At 42.3% G+C, this 24,103-nt stretch overlaps 1 protein-coding gene across 1 annotated transcript in view; it reads left to right on the forward strand.

The window, feature by feature from the left end:
- GREM2 (gremlin 2, DAN family BMP antagonist) overlaps positions 1 to 24,103 on the forward strand; it is a 124,793-nt gene that overhangs the window by 1,054 nt on the left and 99,636 nt on the right. The window lies entirely within an intron of this gene.

The following is a 24,103-nucleotide window of genomic DNA, read 5'->3' on the forward strand; positions in this document are numbered from 1 at the left end:
AAATGCATTTGTATTCTGCACGCCAGGAAGGATCGGTTCCAGGATCTCATGTATTACTACATTAAAAAGTCATGAATTGGAACTATCTAGTAGATGTGACAGTTGTAAGAAAATATTGATGTTTGATTTTATTTTATTTGATCCTGAAACTCATAGACTTCTATTTCTTTTTTTAAATTTTGAGGTGTGGGTTTTGTTTAAAAAAAAATCTATTTCCTAAGATTTTATCACGTTTGATTTGAAATTTTAAAGATGGTTATATAACTCCCCCCTCCCCCGCCCCGTTGATTACTTGTGATTAAATTAGCATTGCTTAATGAGTTCAGTTTTTCCTGGGAAAAGCCAGAGGGGACTGCATGAAGTCTCAGTTAAAAAATCGGTCTTGCTTTGCAGTCTTCAAGGGCTGGCTGGTATTCATGTGGCTTTGAATCCCTATGAAAAGCGCTTTTCTGCAGTGGAACAGATTGGAACTCCAGTACAGCCAGAGAATGGCTCTGCAGCAGGTGCAGGGGCAATCAAATACCTTACCTTCCGTCTAAATAACACTCTTCCCGGTGGAGTCTTAGTCAATCATATCCAAACCATTCACTGATCATTTACAATCGACTCACCATTCAGCAGTGCTTAGTTTTCAAGGTAGCCCTTGTCCCAAGACATGTGCCCGACCAAGGAAGATAAGGAAGTTATAAGAAAGGTGTTTGTGTTGTGTATCACAGTGGAGAATTTATATCGACTTTTTTTGTTTGTTTGTTTTTTATTTCTTATCAGATGAACATGTCTTTCTGTCATTAAAGGAAATGCATGCTTAGCTCTCCCATGGAGTCAGGAAAACCTCATCGTTTTTGCCCATTGACTGATCTGAATGATTTTATAGTGTTTTTTGAAATCGTGTCAAAGTATAGACATGGCAAGTGAATACTATGTTTAGGACAAGGCATTTTGATTTTATAGATGAATACTTTTTTCCTTTTACATCAGAAAGAAACTGTAAATAATTTAGCTGTTCAAATAAATATGTTAATCGACCCAACTACATTCTATTAGTAAAGGGTTGTTTTGTATGATTGTGAGCATTTATCGATCTTTTATAAACAAAGTAGATGCAATAGGTTGGGATCTATTTCCCTCCTACCTTTCTAACTCTAAAGCAATGTTGGGTGTGTTGGTAGCAACTTTGTGAGTGTGAGACTGATTATATTCACTTTGTACAGACTAGGAGACACTGAAGGCTTTTCAAAGATAAATATAAACAATGCTGTGATTATTCATTGTTCTGTGCTATCATTCTTCATTGAGAGAGGTAATCAACAGTTCATTCTCTATGCATCTTACTAGTGCCAGTCAGAGCTTTACATACCCTCGAGTTATAAGTTTGGTAAAGTTTAAACAAGGTGCATGTCTTTAAATCTCTTTAAAGTGAACACCTCTTTTTCTAATGCAAAGGAATGGTATTAGACTCTCAGTTCTTATTGATATGGAGAGGATTGGCCTGTCTGGGTCAAGGGCAGATACTGAGAGGCTGCAGAGGCGCAGGCATAGGACAGATTAGTTCAGTCAGTCACTGTTGTACTTCAGTGTTCCTACAGCCAATTGCCCCTGTGCGATGTGCCAGGTTGCAGGCGTGTTCTCAGTATCAGGGTCCTTCAACTATCTAGGGAAAAAAAAGAATTATTTCAACCAGGGAAAACATGGCGAGCATTGGGCTTAAATGGGTCACATAAGGCACCCACAAGAAAGACATTGTTTTGAAGGATAAGGTGTTCAGTGAAAAATTAGACCTATGGTGCCATCTACTTCTTGGATTAGCTGCTTCTTGATAGTTCTTTTGTTTCTAATAATATTCGGTATAATAGATCTAATCATGTCTAGAATTAATTTTGATCACATGTCAGGCTAAAATGTGGTTCCCAGACTCAACACTGACCAATGACTTCAGCAGATTTCCTATCACCGCCACTTCTAGTTGGAAAGATGTCTTTAAGTGGCCAGCACATTGACAGGACGCAGACGGTGTTGGGGCACCGATTTGCAGAACAGAGTCCCAGAGCCACATGGGTGTTAAGAGGTTGGACAGTGAACGGGTAGAAGCCACAAGGGTAAAAAGTGAGATGACATAAAGATTGACATGCTTCAGTATAAATCCTGGAGCCAAAGGAAAATGAAAATGAATGTATTTCCTCTAATTAGCTTTGGATATACATTTTTGATTAGCTTCAAGTATACATTTTTGATGAGACATCCTGAATATTTTAAATAAACTCTCTTGTGTTCTTAGGTATATCCCACACAGGTGTGGGATTAAAACAAATGCATTTGATGTACTGTAACACTCCTGTCCATACAGGCCAGGAGAGGGCAGCATGCAAACTCTCAAAAAGTGATTTGCTACCTCCTCTTGACCATGAGGAAGCCTCCAGTCTCCAAATGGCTAAAAAATGTCTCTCCAACTTGAAGTACCCTCTTCCCTTTGGAGTACCAACTCTAGAATCTTAGTAAAAGCACACCATCCAGAAAGGTTTGTTTCTATTTTGGCCTCCAAAATTGGTGCTACCTGGCAAAATCAGAAAAGCAGCAGCATATTTCACAGTGAACTCAATTTCCCTTTCATTTAGTTAGCTTTACCCTTTGATCCTATTCAAGCAGTCTTGATCTTGAATCTGTTAGGAGATGGGTGAGAGAAAGGGAAAGAGAATGCAGGGAAAAGAGGACAAGAAAGAATGGGATTTCTCAAGTTGGTTCTCCAGGGGAAATGTTTATGAGCCGCTTTCTCAGTAGACCCAGTCTTTATTTTAAGCATATCTCAAATACAAGTTCAGAGCCACAAGGATCCATTTTGTCCACTGACAATCAGAATCCTAGCAAATTTGGTTTCAAAACAAAAGAACTGGAATAGCTTCTCTTGGTTGTACCCAGAATCTAAAAGACATATGCTGGCTGGGCGTGGTGGCTCACGCCTCTAATCCCAGCACTTTGGGAGGCCAAGATGGGCGGATCACCTGAGGTCAGGAGTTCAAGACCAGCCTGGCCGACATGGTGAAACACCATCTCTACAAAACTACAAAAATTAGCCGGGCATGAGGGCAGGTGCCTGTAATCCCAGCTACTCAGGAGGCTGAGGCAGGAGAATCGCTTGAACCCAAGAGGCGGAGGTTGCAGTGAGCCAAGATCATGCCATTGCACTCCAGCCTGGGCGACGGAGCAAGACTCCATCTCAAAAAATAAATAAAAAAATAAATAAAAGACACAGGCTAAAAAATAAGAATTATGTATCCACCTCTTAGAAGTTCAAAAACGATTAAAACTAGTCCATCATAAACCTAGCCTAACTTTTTTTTTTTGGAGACAGGGTCTCACTCTGTCCTCCAGGCTAGAGTGCAGTGGCACTATCTCAGCTCGCTGCAGTCTTGACCTCCTGGGCTCAAGGGATCCTCCCACCTCAACTTCTCCAGTAGCTGTGACCACATGCTCATGCCACCATGCCTGGCTAATTTTTGTATTTTTTGTAGAGACAGGGTTTCACCACATTGCCCAGGCTGGTCTCAAACTCTTGGTCTCAAATCTACCTGCCTTGGCCTCCCAAAGTGCTGGGATTATTACAGGTGTGAGCCACCATGCCCAGTAGGTTAAAACTTTTTTAAAGCTCGTGGCTAATCGGCTGTATCCTTGTGCAGTTGCTACCATCAGAGATGAGTCATCTTCTAGGGACGAACTATAATTGCACATAGAAGAGAGAAATAGTCACTCTTAAAGTGGGTGTCCTGTGACTGGCAGTGATGACTTCCAAATGGTTCATCACAATTTCGCTAGGCTGGAGTGTTAGCTTCAGGAGCAACCTGGTCTCTTTACTGTCTTTGGTTCAGCTGCTGCACAGCTCACTACTACACACGAGGGACCTAGGAGGAAGTTCAGAGAGGAGCTTTTTAAACATCTGAGAAGGCCAGAGTAAAAGCATTCTGGAGGAAAACGCTGTGGCTACTCCTGAGAGAGCAGAAGGCAAAAGAGATGTTGGGCTGGGGATGGACGCACTGGGGCAAGGATGTAAAGACATCTGTGTGGAGAAAGAGTGATTCCGCTGCTTGGGTGCGGAGGATTCCAGGAGGCTCAAGAGGCTGTGCCCATCGAGGGCTCAGCAGCTCGTGTGCATGTATGAGGCCTTGAAAGCTCGGATCTCCACTTCTCTCCGGTGCCACCATACTCTGCTGGGAGGTGTGGTGGCCTTGAATCAAAGCAAAGGTCTTTTCAAGGACAAAGTCAAGATTCTTGGCATCTGGGAGGAGCAGGGAGGTCACTGTTTGTCTCCTCCATTTTCAGCCAGATTAGCCTCTGCTGCACTTCGATGTGCTGCCTAGAACTACGTTGTGCTCTGATGCAAGGAAAGCATGGGTGAGTGTGAGAGCTTCATCCAGGGTCTCCACGGAATCAAACACAATGCCATAATAGTAGGATATTAACAAATGAGCGGGAAAAATAAGTCATAGAGGCCAGGGTGGGGAGGAATTGTAAAATTTGTCACCCAAAGTCTTAGACCAAGAGTCTCTGCTGCTATTTTGCAGATTTTAATGTAGCACGTCCCAATTATTTTTAGTCAGAAAAACCCCAAGCTCCGTCTCTCTTTTGCAGATTACTTTCCAATTGAAAAAAAATCTAATAACTGAAGGAGAAATCTCTTTGAAGGTGCTTACCTGATTGAGAGATACAATAGAATGAGTGAGAGTCTAGCAGATACCACAACCCTCATTAAAAGGCATACTAGAAGGCTATGTTTCACTAAGAAACCGTGTCTGCATTGTGAATGCAAGTGATTTGAAAACAAAAGAAATACATGACTTGTAGAAAAGTCCCCTTAAAGGACAGTTTTTGAAGGACAGGAGGCCAAGAACACAAATATTCCCAAACACCACTTTCATGTTATGATTGAGGAGCCATTTCAAGCTAAAATTCTTCTCTCCTATAATTTATTTAAACAATGAGAGAGGGGGAAAAAAGAGAACGCTGAGCAGGGGAACACTTGACCAGCTCCTGTGAAATGCTAGGTTGACTTTGTCTAGTACAAACACTGTCTGCATTAAAAATATTATTCAACCTGGCTCTACAGCTGTGACTCTAAAGGCTGAGAGGAAGCTAATCTTATCTTCTATGGAAAACTAACCGCCTCTCTCTGCTTTCATGCAATTATAACACGAACCCTGGATAACGCATTATATTTTCTAATTATAGTAGCTATGTTTTGGGAAAGTTGATAGATGTGTGACATTGTACATAGAGTTAATAAAAATCCAGCAGCTCTGTCATGAGATTTTCCTGCCTTGACTAGGAATCTAAATCTCATCAGCATTTCAAATGATCTTTAATTTTCCTTTATCAATAATTTTTAAAAATTGAGATTGTTCTAACATTTGTTGAATGCATACCATGTGCCAGATTAGAGTAGACACATCCCACAGATTATTTAATTCAGTCTTCACCACAGTCTCAGGAGTTTACCTTCTGCAAGTTTTACCGATTAAGAGAATTTCTCATAACCATAACATCTGATAGCTGAGAATATATCCATTCAGTCAGTCAGTCCTACAGGCGTGCATTCAACAGATATCTATTGAATCCCTTTGTATAATTATAAGAGAATAACAATTAATCATCAATAGTACGGTTGATTTTACTAGTGTAGTCCTTTACATTATATTTTCACAAACATTCTTGCATTTAATTCATGTATTTTACATACATTCTTGTGTTTCTTTCACACATTCTTGCATTTAATTCCTGCCAGTTATTCACATATGCAAAAACAATAACAGCAAACATCTTTTATAACACTGGCCCATCACGAAATGATTGAATTTACATATATGATTTCATTCATGATGGAATATTGATTGACTTAGTTTCAGATCCACGGGAGTGGATTCGATCAGATGTTTATCGTCCATCTAATAGACGATAAACAGATGGAAAATATTCACCCTCAGGCCCATTACTTGAGAGCAAAATAGATCTGTGTAAACTTTAACTTCTCTGCTAAGAGTGTGCTCAGCGTCTGGGGCAGCATCCCCTGGCCTGCAGAGACCACCTTTCCTTGTTCCTTATGAAAACTTGGAGCAATACAGAAATAAATATCTTCAAACATACGTATTTCAGACTTCAACTTGACCAATGGTAGGGAAAATACACTTATGATGTCATTTCTATGAACTCAGAGAATGTAAACTTTGAAAGAAACAAGGCAAAAAGTATCACTTTGTTTTAGAGGGTCAAATAGTACTAAGACTTTTTTCACCTAGAAGAGAGTTATCTGGTAATTTTGAAAAAAAACATTAACCTAAGCAACTCAGGAGACCTGGGTTTGCACCTGTTTCCATTTTTCACATCCTTGGGGAAAGTCTACACTGTCTCTCGAGTTCACTCTTTACATTGAGAAGGCGGAAGTGGCTCTTTGGGCTTCATTCTAGCTGTAAACATCAATTCTACATGCTTCCCTCTGAGAAATGGCTGACAGTTATTAGTTAAAGAATGACTATTTGCTAAGCATTTTATAGGTATCATCTAATCTTTACAAAAATCTTAGCTAATAGTGTTATTATCCTCATTTACAGATGACATTACTAAGACTTAGAGCTTTCAAAAAGTGACAGTCAAGCATGCTGTAGAACCTTTCAATCTGGCCGGGCGCAGTGGCTCATGCCTGTAATCCCAGCACTTTGGGAGGCTGAGTTGGGTGGATCACTTGAGGTCAGGAGTTCAAGACCAACCTGGCCAACATGGTGAAATCCTGTCTCTACTAAAAATACAAAATTAGCCAGGCTTGGTGGCACATGCCTGTAATCCCAGCTACTTGGGCGCCTGTGGCAGGAGAATTGCTTGAACCCGGGAGGTGGAGGTTGCAGTGAGCCAAGATCGCACCATTGCACTCCAGCCTGGGCAACAAGAGTGAAACTCCATCTCAAAAAAAAAAAAGAACTGTTTCAATCCTACCTCTTCCACACTTCCTATAGTATGTTGTGCCTTCATTCACTTAAAGTACTGAGAAGATACTATGTGCAAAGCACCGTGCAAGATTATAGGGTATAATAGTGAGGAAGACAGTTAAGGTACCTTTAATGAGCTCAATACTAGTACGAAAGACCAAGAATAACCTAATCATTACAATGGTATTTGTTGGGTATTATAACCAGGATCCTCTGAAAATCTATGGCATTGTTTCAGCCTTACTGACAAAGCCATTTGACAACGTAAGTCTTTTCATTGTAATAGCTCAAATTTTTTCTTTATATCATTTCAGATATTTTTTCCACTGGAGTTTAATATGGTTTTAATCTTCCTTGTATAATTATTTTTGTAACATGTTTACATCTTTCACTAACTTTCAAGCTCCCCTGAGGGCAGAGGCTATTTCTTGTTCCTCTTTTTATTTCTCAGCACAAAATCGATGCTTAAGGAACTATTTCTGATCTGACTCTATTGAGATCCAGCTGCAGCTAATTTAGAGCTAGGATCAGAGACTGCTGCTTATCTGCTGAAAGACACAGTCTTCGAAAAGTTCTAAACACACATCTATCACAGGCTAGACAAATGACAAACTCAGTATTTTGTCCTGGGAACTTTTTGGGTTTTTTTCTTTTTGTCTTGTGTTATTTATCCCTTATATTACAGACTCCTAGCTGTTTAAAATGATCACTGCAGTGAGAAAATAAAAATGTCATGAAAAATCAATTAAGTTTTTAAAATTTACTACTTAAGACACTAAAATACTAAATCAACCATTTTCACAGGTTTTGTTTTTCCAAGTGAAAGAAAATTTATTTATTTATTATTAGAGAATGCCGAGGTGGTCCTGTAAATTTATCTGTCATTCCCCTGGGATGGGCTGATCATAGCAACCTGGAATGCATGCTAACCTTCTGGGCTCATTGCTTCCATTTGGAAACTAACAAATTCTTGCTCAAGCAGAAGAAAATGATAAGATTACTAAAAATTCTGGAAACACTGTCATTTTTGGATTAGAAGACTTAATTTAGGAGATGCAGGAGAGGTTTTAAGAGGACTAATTTGTTCTACGTGGTTTTCAGAGGTTAGATTTTTTAAAAATCTCTGTAAGGATACTTTACCTTGGTGATTTTTTGTTTATTTGTTTTTTGAGACAAGGACTCACTCTGTTGCCCAGGCTGGAGTGCAGTGGTGCAGTGGCATGATCTCGACTCACTGCAGCCTCAACCTCCCACGCTCAAGTGATCCCCCGACCTCAGCCTCCCAAGTAGCTGAGACTAGAGGCATGTGCCACCATACCTGGCTAATTTCTCAATTTTTTGTAGATGTTTGAAATGCTTGTTCCTCGGTGCCATAAAGAAATAGCACTTGAACATAAATGTAATTTATTTAGTAAGGCCATTTTTACTTCCTGCATAAAGGGTACACTCGCCAGCAGTTTTGCCACGAGAGTACACCGAACCAAGGAGACAGGGTCATTTATAACCTGATGCGTCCCCCCTACTGCTGTGTCTGGTTTCCATTGGCTGGAACGGGACCTCATATTCTGTATTTGTCCCAATTGGCTAGCAGCTTAGAACTTTTTAAAAGAGGCAAAGGTAAAGGGGAACAAAGGAAGGAGGAAGTAACTTGTGGAATGCTGAGAAAGGTAAAAACACTTTTAAATAAGGAATAGGAATAGGCTAGCCGGGCGCAGTGGCTCCAGCCTGTAATCCCAGCACTTTGGGAGGCCGAGACGGGCGGATCACGAGGTCAGGAGATCGAGACCATCCTGGCTAACACAGTGAAACCCCGTCTCTACTAAAAATACAAAAAACTAGCCGGGCGACGTGGAGGGCGCCTGTAGTCCCAGCTACTCGGGAGGTTGAGGCAGGAGAATGGCGTAAACCCGGGGGGCGGAGCTTGCAGTGAGCTGAGATCCGGCCACTGCACTCCAGCCTGGGCGACAGAGCAAGACTCCATCTCAAAAAAAAAAAAAAGGGAATAGGCAATGACCTAATGCTTGCTTGGACCAGTAGAAGCATGCCAGGGCAAATTTTTAGGAGCACAGGTCTTTGAATAAATTTTGCTTCTAAGAGAAGTTACTATTTATTCCTAATTAGATGGGGAGGAAAGTCTTTGATGGGGAACCTCTACTTTTACTTTTTACGTAGAGATGGGTCTCACCATGTTTGCCAAGCTGGTCCCGAACTCGTGGGCTCAAGCAAGCCCCCTGCCTTGGCCTCACAGAGTGCTGGGATTATAGGCGGGAGCCACCATGCCCAGCCTACTTTGGTGTTCTATGAGAATTGAGGGGAATCTGTGAAATTTGATGGAAAAAAAATTGCTTCTTGATTTCCACTTACCTATAACTAAAATATCACATGCTCTTTAGTTATGAATGTAACAAACCACAGTAATATTAATAGAATCATGGCTTTGGCACCAATAGAAATTAGAATTGCTTTCATATCATGTTACAGTTGATACCAATGTCTCAAAATATCACTTACACTTACCTAGTACTTAAAACTACTTGAAAATTATGGAAGTTATCATACGTGCTTTTAGATCTCATTATTTAGGGCCTTATAAAGAAGACCAGACAATTGTATATCATACATTTTATACACACACACACACACACACACACACACACACGTATAGTTATACAAAGCTGATACCATTGGGATATTTGTTCCCTCCACATCGCGTGTTGAAATGTGACCCCTGATACTGGAGGTGGGGACTGGTGGGAGGTGTTTTGATCCTGGGGGTAGATCCCTCATGAATGGCTTGGTGCCCTCCCCACAGTAATGAGTGGGTCCTCCCTCAATTCATTCACTTGAAAGTTCGTTCTTTAAAAAGAGCCTGGCACCTCCCTTCTCTCTCTCCTGCTTCCTCTCTTACTGTGTGACACCCCCGCCTCCCCTTAACCTCTCACCATGAGTGGATGCCTCCTAAGGCCCTCCTTAGAAGCTGAGCAGAAGATGCCAGCACCATGGTTCTTGCACACCTGCAGAGCTGTGAGTCCAATAAACCTCTTTTTCTTATAAATTACCCAGCCTCCTCAGGCATTCCTTGATAGCAGTGCAAATGGACTAACACAACAGCATATATATAAAATACATACATAACACAATAGCATATATAATACAAATATAATATAATAATGCAATAACATATGGATGTGTGTATATGTAAATATGTGTATATATAGTTTCCCTTGTAATGTTATATACTTTTTGAATTTAAAACCATTATTCTGAGACGGAGTCATTCAGGTTCATCAGACTTTAAGGCAGTCCATGGGGAAGAACAGGTAAAAAAATCCCACGCAGTAGGGCAGTAAATTTGAAGTCAACCTTTCTAACTTCTAACACCTTCAGCTGTCTTAAATGGGATGGGTCGCCAGGTGAGCCAATGAAGTTTGTGCTGGAGGGAGAGATGGATGGGTGATGAATGGCGACATGGACGGGAGAGGAGTCATGCATCAGATATAGATTTGGGCCTTGATGGTAAAATCCAACACTGAGGCTCTTTAGGCTCAAGAGAAAGATAAGAGGAGATGTGTATCTCTTTCCTCTACTTGAATTTGCTCTAGTTTGAGCCAAATGGCTTCTATAAGGAGGGAAGAGTCCCTGAGGGCATACCTTATGCCACTTCTCTTTGTATTTGAAACTGGATTTGAAACTGGATGGTTTCAAGCACCGGTATCTACTTTTTGGATGAGTGAATTGAATGGCTCGAGGCCACAGTTGATGATCAGGTGTGGCTGGTACCCTGGAGTCACAGCCTATCTGCCTGAGGTCCCATTGATAGCTCCCCACCCCATTGGAATTCTCTCTCTCTTTTGTTTTTTTGAGATGGAGTCTCTTGCTCTGTCACCCAGGCTGGAGTGCAGGGGCGCGGTCTCGGCTCACTGCAAGCTCCGCCTCCCGGGTTCCCGCCATTCTCCTGCCTCAGCCTCCCGAGTAGCTGGGACTATAGGCACCCACCACCACGCCCAGCTAATTTTTTGTATTTTTAGTAGAGACGGGGTTTCACCGTGTTAGCCAGGATGGGCTCGATCTCCTGACCTCGTGATCCGCCCGCCTCAGCCTCCCAAAGTGCTGGGATTACAGGCGATGAGCCACCGCGCCCTTTCTCTTTTTTTTTTGTTGTTGCTTTTTTTTTTTTTTTTTTGAGATCAGTCTTGCTCTGTGACCCGGCTGTAGTGCAGTGGCGCCATCTCAGCTCACTGCAGCCTCCGCCTCCTGGATTCAAGCGATTCTCCTGCCTAAGCCTCTCAAGTACCTGGGATTACAGGCTCCTGCCACCACGCCTGGCTAATTTTTTATTTTTATTAGATACGGGTTTTCACCATGTTGGCCAGGATGGTCTTGATCTCTTGACCTCATGATCCTCCTGCCTGGGCCGCCCAAAGTGCTGGGATTACAGGCTGGAATTCTCTTTTCATGCTCTTTTCTGTTCTGCTGTGATGTGAGCTCTTTAAGGAATCATAACTATTTTTATCTTGTATGTTACAGGGAATCACAATGCTTAGTGTTTGGTGAATAAATGAACAAATGTCCCTGTAGAGGTCACTATTGTTACAGAACCAATGGCTCCATTAAAAAAATAAATTAAGGAAAAAACATATAAGAAAGGATACTTCTGACTTTACTCAGCTTAAGTATCATGGGATGGGGTCATAATGTTAAATTCTGACCCACGAAGTACCCAAATAAAAACCTCAGAAAATAATTCTGTTAATGGTAAGACAAGCAACCTCTCTCCCTGTTCAACTTAATGGACGTGTTGACAGAAAATAGCTTTTAGGATTGCTGGGGCCTAGGCAAGCTCTGAACATTTCTAGGGAGGTAAATGAAGTGTTTTATTTGGTACCTAAGCTGAGAACTTCTCTGTATTAAAGGATGCCAAGATAGTCTTACAAGTGTATCCTTCATATCCATAAGGTTGTGGAAATAGTTTTGGAAGGTATTGCTTTTGCTGAAAGAAAGAGTAGGGAGGGGGGCAAGGGAGGATTTTTTGAGCACTTACTATATGTTCCAGGTATTTTAACACACAATATCTTTTTTTTTTTTTTTTTTTTGAGATGGATTATTGCTCTGTCGCCCAGGCTGGAGTGCAATGGCGCAATCTCGGCCTTGGCTCGCTGCAACCTCTGCCTCCCGGGTTCAAGCGATTCTCCTGCCTCAGCCTCCAGAGTAGCTGGGATTACAGGCGCCCGTCACCATGCCCAGTTAATTTTTCTATTTTTAGTAGAGACGGGGTTTCGCCATGTTGGCCAGGCTGGTCTCGAACTCTTGACCTCAGATGATTGCCCGCCTTGGCCTTCCAAAGTGCTGGGATTACAGGTGTGAGCCACCGTGCCCGGCCTAACACACAATATCTTACTAAGGTTTTGTAACATCTTTTTGAGGTAAATGCTGTTGTCCACACTTTACCAACAAAGAACTGAAGCTCACTGAGGTCCAGTAAATTTCCTAACTTCACACAGCCTCTTTATAGAGGCTAAATAAGCATTCAGACTGGGGGCTTCAGCAGCCTTTTCCCTTAATAACTTTGGTTCTAGCTCCTTACATTATATTAGGTTTCAAACTGGAGACACAGACATAAGACTCCATGTAGGCTGTGTTGGGTGGGTAGTCAAACAGAGGGATGCATACCATTGGTTTGGAGCGTGAATTTTGAAGTCAAATAAACCTGGCTTTGTTCCTTTATGTGTGGAACTATCACTTCGTATCAGTAATCCTTATCTGAAGTTGTACAGTGCTGTCTTAAGAATTATGTGAGATAATGCTTTTCACACAGGCATAAAAACTCAATTTTATTATTATTGTTACTATTATTATTTTGCAGGCTTTTGATGTTAGTGAATTGGGGCTGAGAAGCAAAGGCCTTCAGAATGTTATCTGTGAAGGTTGCTGGAAGAACAGTTTATTACTATTACTACTTTGGAATTGAGGCTTCAAATCTAATTTTGTGAACTGAGATAAACAAATTGAAGTATTTGGGCCTGAATTTTATCTTTGAAATGGAAATAATAATTATTTGGAGAAAGAGCTAATCAAGCACTCTAAACAAAACCATTGATTCATTCAACAATTACTTATGGAACCAGAGCTAGAAATAGCAGATCAAAAGATGGGACCACGTTTTCAAGGAGCTAATAGTTCATGAGGAAGGCAAGACATGCATGTCAACAATAAAAACACGGCCAGGCATGGTGACTCAAGCCTGTAATCCCAGCACTTTGGGAGGCCGAGGCAGGTGGATCACCTGAGGTCAGGAGTTTGAGACCAACCTGGCCAACATGGTGAAGCCCCATCTCTACTAAAAATACAAATCTTAGCCATGTGTGGTGCTGGGCCCCTGTAATCCCAGCTATTCAGGAAGCTGAGGTAGGAGAATTGCTTGAACCCGGGAGGTTGGAGGTTGTAGTGAGAGGAGATCATGCCATTACGCTCCAGCCTGGCTGACAAGAGCAAAACTCTGTCTCAAAAAAAAGAAAAAAGAAAAGAAAACAATAAAAACACAAGGTAAAAACTGGATAGAACTGGTAAAGACATGGACATATAGGTACCCTGAGTGCTGGATTAGTGAACTGTTATTTCAAAGGAAAATGGTCTGAGTGCTCCTGTAAAGGTCTGGGGAAAATTACATTGTGCCACGTTTCACGATTTTTTTTCTGCTTTCTCCATTCCATGATACATGTTGGATGTTTGATGCCTTCCAACTCAAGATAAAAGGAAAACACGTAATCTCCTTGTTTTACACGCAAGGAAGTGATAGCCCAAAAAGTTGTGTGTTTTAAGACTGCAAACTAGCTTGTTGTCAAATTAGCACTCGAATCCAGGTTCCCTCATTCCCAGTCTACCCTTCTTTCTACTACACCATGCTCCCTTTTGAGCGTCCACCATTTGGCTGAGCCTAAACCAACAGCACATGAAGTGTTGCAAGATAGATTACACAAAGGTCCAAGGTACAGCTGCAGGATATGTGCCAGATTGGCGGAGAAATCATTTTCCTTTGGGGGCAATAGAAGGATTTCATATAAATGCAACAAAGTTTGTTGTTGTAGTTTCATTTGGATCATTTTTCCTAGTGCTCACTGCGGTACTAAATTATCCTGGAGCTTCAATGCTCCAAGGCTAAGGTCCTTTGAAGCAGTCCTAATCATTTTTGTTGTTGTTGTTGTTGAGACGGAGTCTCGCTCTATCACCCAGGCTGGAGTGCAGTGGCCGGATCTCAGCTCACTGCAAGCTCCGCCTCCCGGGTTCCCGCCATTCTCCTGCCTCAGCCTCCCGAGTAGCTGGGACTACAGGCGCCGCCACCTCGCCCGGCTAGATTTTTGTATTTTTTTAGTAGAGACGGGGTTTCACCGTGTTAGCCAGGATGGTCTCGATCTCCTGACCTCGTGATCCGCCTGTCTCGGCCTCCCAAAGTGCTGGGATTACAGGCTTGAGCCACCGCGCCCGGCGAAACAGTCCTAATCATTTCTAGAAGCCCAGTGGTGCCTTCAGCTGGTGTGATGGATAAAGTAGCAGCTCTGGCCACTGACTACCCTTCCTAGGTTTTCAAGTGTTGTGGGACATTTTGACTTATCCAAGTAATAGCTATGACTCTTCTTCTCTTCTGTCTGGACCAAAAGATTGGTCTTCTCTGTGATAGATATGCTCAGGTTTTTCCCCTTCCCCAAACTAGTGTTTCTTTTAGTCCAAATCCCCCATTTGGACTGGTTTATTTGGTCATGCTTAGACTTTCAACCAACAAATGCAGCTTCTGGACTGGATTCAGGGACAGAAATGAGTGTGTCCATCCAGAGCTTTTCCCCTTCTGTTTGTCAGAGGAAGGTCACCCCCTGGAGGAAAACATCCTGTTCTTCTTTAGCCAGATCATGTCGGCACAATGCTTCCTCTGCTCACCCTATCCCTTTTTTATATCTGGAACCACACGCACAGAACCAGGCAGCCACCTGGGATGACAAACTTCCCAATATATCATAGACACAGCTCTCACTTACTGTTGTTGTTGTTGTTTTGTTTTTTTGTTTGTTTGTTTTTTGAGTCAGAGTCTTACTCTGTCGCCCAGGTTGAAGTGGAGTGGCATGATCTTAGCTTACTGAAACCTCCACCTCTTGGATTCAAGCAATTCTCCTGCCTCAACCTCCCAAATAGCTGGGACTACAGGCGTGCACCACCATACCCAGATAATTTTGTGTTTTTAGTAGATACGGGGTCTCACCATGTTAACCAGGCTGGCCTCAAACTCCTGACCTCAAGTCATCCGCCTGCCTTGGTCTCCCAAAATGCTGAGATTACAGGCATGAGCCACCACACCTGACCACTTACTCTTTATTGAATGAATCAGTGCATGGATGGATGGGTGGATAAGTGAATGGATAAAATGCAGTCACTCTTTTCTGTGGTATTTTGAGAGCACTATGAAAGTCAGTAGCCAGATGGACTATTCACTATGGGGCAAGTATTATCCTTTGGAGAGACAAGCAGACATTTGACTCCAGAAGAGAAAGCAGCACAGTGCAGGGCATAGATCAAGCAGAGTATGCCCAAGGCAGAAAAGCCGTATTCCCTGGCTACTCACTTATGTTTGCCATCCTACTCCAGTTCAGTTCACTTGCCACTGACTTTGAGTAATTAGGCCAGGGAAGATAAAAAAACTAACTCCTAATACCAAGTTCTTCTTATCCAAATTTGGAGCAAAACTCATGATCTCTATTCTTGGGGTTGAATGAGACAGGATTGCTGATGACTGATGTCTCAATAGGCACCATATGGATTCGTAAAAAGGGAAGAAAATAATCCTCAGTTGTAAAAATATCTTCGGTCTTCATAAGGGTGATATGTACCCACATGTTTCTGTCAGGTGGTTTTGCTATAAATGATTACTCTTGGACTAATAGAAAAATTTCCTTTTATAGTGATTGTACATTTTCCCAGATTATCAGTGTAGCATGCAAAATCCCACAACTTCAGACATTTAAAAGATCAAAGGCAGAGAGGCCATTGGGGTCTTTTGACTCACCACACACCAGAACAATAGTTTGGCTACCAAAAGTCCCTTTAATGACAACAAGAAAGTGTGCTTTCATAATTACCAAGCTGCACTGTGAAAACCAATATGCATTCCTAATTCTTGCATTAAATATTCCTGTTGTTTCTTGATGGCAGTAAAATTCAAATTGTCTCCATATGATTAAAACATTGGCCAGTTGAGGTTTGGAGCTGTTTAGTCGATATTAACTCCAGTGGTGTTGAACTGATTTTCTGTTTCAAATGACAGCCAAAACTATCAAATAAATCCAAAAATATTTATTAGGGTGGCTTCTGAATATATAGAGGGTGGTTTATGACACACTCAGTAATCTCACTGAAGGAAGGGAAAATATATTTTCCATCTGTGTAACCCCCTCAGTAAGCTGGCTTAGAGGGTACTTGCTTAGAAAATGTTTTGGGGGTGCATAAAAAAAGAGTAACTTCAGCATGGAGATTTGAAAGTAAGGATCTGTTAATTTTTAGTATCTAACAAAGACACAGATAATACCAACAAATCAGCCATCTGCTTAGAACTTTAGTCCTATTTCGTCAGTTCTGATTTGTGTATATTCGACAAACATTTATTGAGTTTCTACAACGTGCCAGGCATTGGGAATATAAAAAAGAATAAGATCTGCCTCCCAGCAGTTCCCAGGTCACTAGGAGAAACAAACATGTAAACAAACAGCCACATTCAATATTAAGGGTGACCTCTGAGCAAAATGAGTCCGGAGCAAGGCGGAAAGGGACATTTGCAACACTGGTTTTGCTGAGCAGGGACTGTGGAGCACATATCGTACTGGAAGAGATGGTGTGCTTGTTATTTTCAGCAGTTCTCAGCTCCCACGTCACCTTCTTAGCAGTTTAGTTTTGTTGTCGTGACGGCATAGCAGTTCTGCTGTGAAGTTTTTTCCTAGTTCCTGGAACTACAAGGACAGGCCTACAGTTTGTGGCATCTAAACACCCTGCTGATTTGTTGCTTGTAGCTCAGGAGTGCCCTTTGGCAATCTGTGCTCTGAGAGCCCTGGCTCCTGGGCTTTGTTGCACACCAGAGACAGTGGGCTCATTCCTGGCTTTCTTCTAAAATATCATAACCACGGTCATTAAAACGGATTCTTGGAATCCAAACAAGACACTTTCAGGTGTAGTTCTTTGGAAAAATATGATCCTAGGAAGGGAATGCGCCACAGTAGGGTAGTAATACTCTGTTTCTGGTTTCATATCTGGCATTGGCTGAATTTTAGTTCATGAGAAAGCAGGACAGAGCAGGCCAGTAGCTTCCTGCTTTTATTTACTTGTGCACTGGCCAGAATGCAGGATGGAGAAAGTGACTATCAAAAGGTCAGATCCTTTTTTTTTTCTCTCCCCTAAGTATGCACAAGGAGATAACCAAATGTTTGTTTTTCTATCAGAGCATACGTTTGGGTACATCGACGTGACTAAAGGCAACTGAATGGAAATCCTATGTCATAGGCTTACCTGGAATGCTCTCAACCGCTCTCAACAGCCTGAGATGGCATTAAAAATAGATTGAGTCACCCTGTTTTTTTTGTTTTTGACAGAGTTTTTTTCTTGTTGCCCAGGCTGGAGTGCAATGGCACAATCTCAGCTCACTGCAACCTCTGCCTCCAGGTTCAACCAATTTTCCTGCCTCAGCCTTCCGAGTAGCTGGAATTACAGTTGTGCACCACTATGCCAGGCAAATTTTTCTATTTTCAGTAGAGATGGGGTTTCACCATGTAGGTTAGGCTGGTCTCAAACTCCTTATCTCAGATGATCCATCTGCTTTGGCCTCCCAAAGTGCTGGGATTACAGGCGTGAGCCACCGTGCCCGGCAAGCCACCTTGTTTCATAGGGTGGTTGCATACACCATTGACCTTTGGTCCATGGTCATTAGGACAGAAAAGTTGAGTCATTCCTCTCTAGTTTTGCATTTCCTTAACTTTCCTGTGGGAAAATATAATGGATCTCTTAAACACTGACTAAGACCTACATAACACTTATTATATGTGATGATTGATTAGACTTAGGATTCTAAGTTATATTTAAACAAGTAGGATCTTCATCTCCCAAATGAATTCAAGAATGTTCATGATGCAATAATAATAATGACAACAAAAATAATGTCTACCGATCATTCAGCCTACACAATAGCAGAACACTTATTTGGAGTATTCTTCTATAACAACTGATATTATATTCATCACAACTTATTTAGGAATTGTTATATGCCAAGAACTCAGGTAAATTCTCTAGAGCATTTAAGCCTTAACAACAGTCCTGTGACAAGAGCGTTGTTATCCCCATTCTCCAGAAACCAGATCATCAGGTCACTTCCCCTTGAGGAAAAGGTAAGCCCTTTTTCTGTCTGCCTCCAAAACACTTCCTCTTAACCTTCATGCTAGACTAAGACCTGGGCACATTATTAGGTGTTTTATAAACACAGTCTCATTTAATTCTCAAGACAAGCCAGGAATTATTATTGTCCTTTTTCATACAAATGAAAGTCCAGAGCTGCAGTGCCAAAAGCAAGGAGCCAGAATTCAGACCCAACTCGGCCTGACTCCAAAGCCCAGGCTTTCTGTCCACTCAGTATGCCGCCTCCAGACGGCTTCCAGGCTATTACCCTCTTTCCGAATTGCCTTCCCAGTGACTTTTCTTCCCCCTGAAATTCCCTTATTAGGGAATAACACCTTCCATTCCATAATTTGGAATATAACTGGAAAAGCAAAATCATGCTGGGGTATTTGAAGATTGACCCAAAGAACTCTGGGTTGCCAAGGGCTGCCCAGGAGGCGGGGGTGAAGGACACCCCCAAGAGAGCAAAAGAACTTAAGAAAAGGAGCCTTGGGAGGTAATTAAGAAAGCACGTTCTTCACTTTTTTTTTTTAAGGCCAAGTCTGGCTCTGTCGCCAGGCTGGAGTGCAGTGGCGTAATCTCGGCTCACTGCAACCTCCACCTCCTGGGTTCCAGCGATTCTCCTGCCTCAGCCTCCCGAGTAGCTGGGACTACAGGTGCCCATGACCACGCCTGGCTAATCTCTGTATTTTTAGTAGAGACAGGGTTTCACCATGTTGCCCAGGATGGGATTGATCTCTTGACATCGTGATCTACCCGCCTTGGCCTCCCAAAGTGCTGGGATTACAGGCATGAGCCACCACGCCTGGCCTTATTTTTTTTCTTTTTGAGGCAGAGTTTCGCTCTTGTTGCCCAGGCTGGAGTGCAGTGGCGCAATCTCGGCTCAACACAACCCCCGTCTCCCAGGTTCAAGCAATTCTCCTGCCTCAGCCTCCTGAATAGCTGGGATTACAGGTATGCGCCACCACACCTGGCTAATTGTGTATTTTTTAGTAGAGACAGAGTATCTCCATGTTGGTCAGGCTGGTCTCAAACACTCGACCTCAAGGTGATCCACCCGCCTCGGCCTCCCAAAGTGCTGGGATTACAGGTGTGAGCCACCGTGCCCAGCCATACGTCACTTTTTTTATATGGGCTAACAGAGTGGGTATTAAATTGCCTTGTTTATATATATTATATAATCCTGTGCCACATAATGTCATTTTGGTTAAGACAAACTGCATATATGACATAGTCCCATAAGATTATAATGGAGTTGAAAAAATTCTTATCACACAAATATTTACCGCTGTGTTTATTTCCTTATACTATTCAGTACAGCAACGTTCTGAACAGGTTTGTAACCTCTGAGCAGTAGGCTGTACCATATAGGCAAGGTGTCTTGCGTTAAGTGTGCTCTGTGATGCTCGTACAAGGATGAAATCCCTAAAAATACATTTTTAGAATGTGTCCCCTGTCGTCGACACATGACTGCATATATATAATACATACATATAAATATTCATATATAAAAATATATACTTTTGACTCAACTTAGTTTTTGCTTTGAATTTCACTGTAGTATCCCCTGAAGGTATTATTTATAAGATCTATGCCAAAGAACATATACAAACTCAATTTGGTTTTTCTTGGTTCTTTCTCTTATATCTTCTTTTGGATTTATTACTAAATTCTCAAATGTTCTACCCATGTAAGGTTATCCCATTACTCCAAATGGTTGAGTTTCTCAGTCCAGTTTTCCCATCTTCTTAGGTTCAACCGAATATTCTTTCCTGGTTTATTGCTGGGAAAAGAGCAAATAAAGAATGAATCAATTTTTTCCTTTTACTCTTTTATCAATTCCATGCAGTGATTGAATGCTCCCCACAGTGCCTGCCAAATGTGGTATGAATATTGCATAGCGAGGAACTGAATTTATGAGAATCAAGCTGATGAAAACTCTCAAAACCAGGACGAGGCCGGGAGCAGTGACTCATACCACGCCTGTAATCCCAACACTTTGGGAGGCCAAGACAGGAGGATGACTTGAGCCCAGGAGTTCAAGACCAGCCTGGGCAACTTGGCAAGACCCAATCTCTACAAAAAATCAAAAAATTAGCAGGATATAGTGTTGTGTGCCTGTGGTCCCAGTTACTCGAAAGGCCACAGCAGGAGGATTTACTTGAATGCAGGAGTTCAAGGCTGCAGTGAACTGTGATCATGCCATTGCACTCTAGCCTGGGAAACAGAGTGAGACCCTGTCTCAAAACCAACCAACGAACTAAGATGACCATAAAATAAATCACCTAAACTGGACTGCTTTTCACATTGAAAGAGGGTGCTATTAACACTGGGATAGCAAGCAGAAGGTAGGCCATTGCAGGGCAAAGAAAGAGCAAGGAGAAAGAGTGAAGTCTGGCCACTAAGGTCGTGTCAGCCCTTGTAGGTAACATAGTCCTTGCAAATCACATATGTCATTTAATAGACACTGAGAACAATCGCGCCTATTCGTTTACAAACACTAGGAAACTACTACGCACCAGGCCTAGGCTAGGCCCTGTGAAGGATTTCTCCATGAAGCTCAGAGTCTACTGCAAGACACAAAGGTGACTTACATGAACAACAGTAATGATACTGACCAACTTTTATTGAGAACTTTCCATATGACACATACGTTGCTGATTGCCTTTTGTTCATGATCTCATTTAATCCTCACCTAATCTTACAAACTAGGTAGACTCATTGTGCTGGGTTTTTAAATCTGGATACTGAGACTCGGAGAGGTAAGTTATATGTTGGTCTTCCACTGGTCTCCCAACTTACAACTAGTGGAAACAGGATTCAGGACTCAGTGTGTGGGATCTGAAGGCCTGAGCTCATAGCTCCATGCTTTGCTGCTTCCCTGCACAGGACACTGAGATAAATGTCATGGTAGAGATAGGAGCCAAGTGATAGTGGACTGCAAAGCAGCCTCTTCCCCATTCCTGTCATGCATGGGGAGCACAAGAGAAGGGGAAGTTTTACAAAGGAGATGACATTTGAGATGGGCCTTAAAGATTACCTAGACTTTCTTTTCTTTTCTTTTTTTTCTTGTGATGGAGTTTTGCTCTTGTTGCCCAGGCTGGATTGCAATGGCATGATCTTGGCTCACTGCAACCTCTGCCTCCTGGTTTCGAGCGACTGTCCTGCCTCAGCCTCCCAAGTAGCTAGGATTACAGGCATCCACTACCATGCCCGGCTAATTTTTTTTTTTTGTAGTTTTAGTAGAGACAGGGTTTCACTATGTTGACCAGGCTGGTCTCGAGCTTCTGTCCTCAGGTGATCCTCCTGCCTTGGCCTCCCAAAATGCTGGGATTACAAGCTTGATCCACCGTGCCTGGCCAAGATTACCTAGACTTTCATCAGGGAGCAGAGAGGCAGAGTGGAGACATTCCAGGGCAAGTCCAAGCCTCACAGGCCAGTGCATGGGGCAGGGGAGCACTTTTCTCCTCTGTAACACCAATGCGTCAGGGGCAGTGACGGACCTGTGTATTGAAGGCTGCCTATCTCTGCAATGGCGAGCAGGAAAGGGCCCCAACTTGACAAGATTTTTGAGGCACATAAATACATAATCACGTGCAGAGTCGTATGGCCCCTAGGAAGTGGTTTCTAGCACATGTCAGGATTATAGACTGTCTGTGTTAAACATCCAGTCAAGGAATCTGTCAAGAAAGACTTCAGCAAACCGTATTTGTCAGAGGATATCAAATGTTGGAGTTCCACCTGAGTGAGTTCTGAGGACAACTAAAAAGGACCATTTTAATGGCTTTTTTAACAGTTAAATTTTTTTTTGGTGCAAATATTTTCAAAAACTATTATTTATTTCCCCAAATTACCCAAAAGGCCACTGTTATGATGGGATCTCGTTGCGTCCACTGGCATGATAAAAAGTTATAAGTCAGTCTCTTTGCATATAAACTTACCTTTCAAATGAATTGTGCCTTACAGGTCTGATTGCATTTCACTCTAAAAATCATGAGATGTGCTAATTAGTAATATTTCATTCACCTTCCAGGTGAAATTAAATTTTAGAAGTAGTCTCAAAGCAAATTTGCCTACCTGTCTGCATTGACTCTTTAGTAAAATGTATTTTTGGTTCCAATGCCAAGACGGAGTGTCTCTCAGCTGTAGCCACAGCCTTTGGAATTCTTCTACTTGTAGCCTGGAGTAGAGGCTCCATCACACACTTTTATTTCCTTGGAACAAGACTGTAAACTTTTATGGTCAATTGTAGAACCGTGGTCTGAAAAATCTATTCAAATCTTTCAAATACAAACTTCATCCTACCGTAGAATTAAGAGCCATTTATTTTCTATCAAAAGCATCATAAACAGCTCCATACCTTGTAGTAAATCAGGAAACCAGATTGCCAGGGAAGGTACTGGGCCTACTACCTCGGCTGCTGGAGCTGTTTCAAAAGCTGCTGGATGACCTCCAAAGGCCCCTTTCACTTCAAAAAACTCCCTCACTTTTCAGCAAGTCGTGACTTATGACCAGGTCTTGGGCAACCCAATCCGTGGCCATCTGTGAAAGAGCAATCCATTTCCAGATCATTAGGAAAATTACCAAGCCTAGCACTTGGTTGAAATAAAGGCCAGAAAAGTTGAAGGTGGGAGATGTGGGCAAGAAGGAATAAAGGTACCAAGAGGAAATTCCACCAACACATGAACATTGACTAACATGAGGGAGGAAGGAATACCAAAGACATAAGTTCTTCTGTACACATGGGCCTCCTCAACATCAGCCCCCTTCATCAAATGCTGAATAATTTACTTAGGTATATTGCTAAGCTACATAACTTCTTCTCAGTTTTCTAACAACATTAATTCCACTTCATTCAATATGTTCCTTCAACAAGCGTTTATTGAGTTCCTTGTACGTGTTAGTCACTCTGTCAAGCTCTGGGACTACCCTGGAGGATCATAACTGTATGATTCATGCCTTCATGGAGCCAATGACAGTGGTAGAGAGTGACAAGTAAACAAGGAAATAATAAATAATTGTGTTAGTTGCTATGCAGAAAATAGCGTGAGTGTTTCTTTTGATTGGGTGGACAGGGAAATTTCCTTTGAGGAAATCAATGTCGGTTAAGGAGAAGGCAGTTAAGAAGTCATTTCTGGCTGGGCATGGTGGCTCACGCCTGTAATCCCAGCACTTTGGGAGGCCAAGGAGGGCAGATCACGAGGTCAGGCATGTGAGACCAGCCTGGCCAACCTGGTGAAACCCCTTCTCTACTAAAAATACAAAAATTAGCCGAGTGTGGTGGCGCATGCCTGTAATCCCACTCAGGAGGCTGAGGCAGGAGAATCGCTTGAACCCGGGAGGCAGAGGTTTCAGTCAGCCGAGATCACCCCACTGCACTCCAGCCTGGGCGACACACTCTGTCTCAAAAAAAAAAAAAAAAAAAGTCAATTATGACACTCGGGGAAGAACAAGCACAAAATTCTCAAACAAGGCCAGGTGGGGTGGCTCACAGCCGTAATCCCAGCACTTTGGGAGGTTGAGGTGCATAGATCACCTGAGTTCAGGAGTTAGAGACCAGTCTGACCAACATGGTGAAACTTTGTCTCTACTAAAAATACAAAATTAGCTGGGCATGGTGGCGCATGCCTGTAATCCCAGCTACTCAGGAAACTGAGGCAGGAGACTCGCTTGAACCCAGGAGGCAGAGGTTGCAGTGAGCCAAGATCACGCCATTACAC

Source organism: Piliocolobus tephrosceles, chromosome 1 (assembly GCF_002776525.5).
Source record: "Piliocolobus tephrosceles isolate RC106 chromosome 1, ASM277652v3, whole genome shotgun sequence".
In the NCBI taxonomy this organism is placed as follows: Eukaryota; Metazoa; Chordata; class Mammalia; order Primates; family Cercopithecidae; genus Piliocolobus; species Piliocolobus tephrosceles.